The 2,803-nt window shown below is 37.5% G+C and overlaps 1 pseudogene; it reads left to right on the top strand.

Moving 5' to 3' along the window:
* Window positions 1-235: 235 nt before the first annotated feature.
* On the top strand, window positions 236-1,586 carry LOC149579736 (anthocyanin 3'-O-beta-glucosyltransferase-like; annotated as a pseudogene).
* Window positions 1,587-2,803: the final 1,217 nt, after the last annotated feature.

A 2,803-nucleotide genomic window follows, 5' to 3' on the forward strand; every position in this document is an offset into this window, starting at 1 on the left:
CACCTTAGTAAAAAAATATATGTGCCCCTAAAATCTGAAATAGGTTTACTTTTCGCATACCATTTGTTTGTTTGTATCTTAGCAATGAACGTGCAAATGTTTGCACGCTCCTTGTGCATTGTCGACCTTCAATACTATTCACATTTTTTGATGTTTCCCTAGTATTCTCTTCTGGCAGGGCACCTCAAATTGACACTTAGTATTACCTAGGTTTCACTATTATCTTATCTCAGGAATGCATTATCTGGGGTTCGCTATTATCGTAGTCATTTAACATGACTTGTAAGGCTGGGATTCTACACCTTATCAACAATATTGCAAAAAAACACTCCTGTGTAGAATACCAGGCACAAGGAAGCTCAGCACAGTCATGAATGCGCTGCAAAAACCCCACGTCGTAATCGTGACGTTTCTGCAATGGGTCATTGCATTCCATCTCTAGACTTAGCTAAAATGCTTGCTTTACACTCTCTCACGGTCAGCTTTGTCACCACCCGCACAATAGAACACCGTCGAAAACTAGGGGAGTCATCGACAGGTGTGTATAATCAGCGACTTATTCGTCGACTGGACTGTTCAGTCCACCAAGAGATTTGGAATAATTAGAGTCATTTTTGCCCCGTTTGGGGCTTTTGGGACATCGATATTCCACGCCATCTTCTGCGCCATAACCACTGATGGTACGCTGTGCAAGGAGGATGATTGTGTTATAATCGATGATATCTTCTCATCTCCAGTGAAATTTAACAAGGAACAAGATGCATTCGATTAGCCATTGCTGGCAAATGCTTGTCAACACGTTTGTGGATGTCGAGCCTCGTTATCTGCAGCACTTGAGAAATATATTAAACGGAAATCTCATTTTTTCTGTCAGTCCCGTTGCTCCTTTGGGCTACATTGCTAATACCAGAGGGAAAAATTCGGACATTAGCGAGCAAAAGTTGATGCAATGGCTAGACTCTCAAAGCCCCAATTCAGTTTTGTATGTTTCGTTTGGAAGCCAGGCGTTTCTTTCACCAGAGCAAACAAGGGCTCTGGACAGGGGTCTTGAAGGGGGCCAAACGTCTTTCGTTTGGTTCATTAAGGTTTCCCCAGAGATTACTTTATCTGCCGAATTGAGCAGAGAAGAATTATGTGCTTCCTACCTTCCAGATGGATTCATGGAGAGAGTTAAGGGGTTGGTCATATGGGGATGGGCACCGCAGCTTGTCATTTTGTCCCACCCATCTGTGGGTGCGTTCATGAGCCACTGCGGGTGGAATTCGACTCTGGAAAACATTTTGATGGGCGTACCGATGCTCACATGGTCGATGTTCGGAGAGCAGCATTTCAACTCTAAGCTGGTCACTGAGGAACTCGGCATTGGCGTCCAGTTTTGCCAAGAGAGAGATACGATTCCTTGTGAAGAGAAGGTGGAGAAATTTGTAAGACTTGTCATCGGTAGTGACGAAGGTAAAGAGATGAGAAATCGTGCTGTCAAATTTCAGAGAATGGCGAAACAATCTGTCGGAGGAGGAGGATCTTCGACCGTGAATTTAAAAACTTTTGCGAGTGAGATGCATAAGCTCATGGATTGCAAGGCTTAGGATTGGGAATGGATAGATCTAGGCACTGGCTATCTGGCAGAATATTTGCACCCCGCCAGTGCCACTATTCATAGCCTTTAGCTACAGGTGCTATGCATCTGTCAATGTACTGTGCAGTATCCAGTCTATTTTGTCCGTAGACATTTATCGACTTTAAATTATTTTATTGATAAGCATAGTTAAAAGAAGTGATGTGGTTCAATCTTATTTAAAGTGGTCAAGTTTGAGGTTCTAATTATCTACATGATCTCAAGTTCGAGACTACCTCATGTTTGAACAGTGCATGTGTCTCTCAAGAGGACTAGATTCACCTCTCTTGCTCCAAAATGGGTTGCCAAACAGGTAGTCAAGACATGCCCTTGATTAAAACAAAAAGAAAAAATAAATCCACTTAGAGACACCAAGACACAAATCAGACCTTATATAATGATTCTTTTTGTTAGTCGGCGTTAGCTCCATTTCCTCTCCTCCCTTATTGTAATTAAATATTTTGAAAAACAATATTGTTTGCATTTCTGAATTTAGGTGAGGTTACAATGGAATCTTTTTATATTATTACTTATTCATTTTCATTGTAGTTTTATTTTACTATGTTGTTGAATAATAAGAATTTGTATTATTTAAAAATAATAAAAAGAAACAATCACATGTCAAAGTTTTATAATCAAAAATTTTAATAAAAAAATAAAATGTCTTAATTACTTAGTTTTAAAAATTTAGATTATATTTCCTAAATTAAATAATTAAAGTATCATTGAAAATTTAATTTTCAATAGGTTTGAACTTTTCCAAATCAATGACTTTAGTCTTAGAAGGAGAAATTGTTAAAGAGGGGTAAAAAATGTTCCCATTATCTAGCCATCTAAGACAACACTTCTATAATGGGTAAAAGCACAACCCTGTGTCACCCTTTTGTAAAGGAAAAGCTTAACAAGGGTATAACTATTCACCTTCAATAGTATAAAACTAGTATTATTTAGAATTTGAATATAAAGTAAACTAATGAAATGTGTAGAAATGGTTGAAGTTTAGGATTAAAAATTTGAATAATTATTTGGAATAAGAAATCATATATTTTTCTAATTTTTATAGATAAAATTTTAGTCATTGAAAAACACTAAAAATTAGGGGTTTAGTTCTCACCACAAAACTATGTGGAAATAAATGTGTTTCCATTTGGACTCAGACAATGTTATAGATAACACATATAGCTATAA

The sequence above is a fragment of the Cupressus sempervirens genome, chromosome 1 (genome assembly GCF_028749045.1).
Source record: "Cupressus sempervirens isolate cs-2001-9-10 chromosome 1, ASM2874904v1, whole genome shotgun sequence".
Lineage (NCBI taxonomy): Eukaryota > Viridiplantae > Streptophyta > Pinopsida > Cupressales > Cupressaceae > Cupressus > Cupressus sempervirens.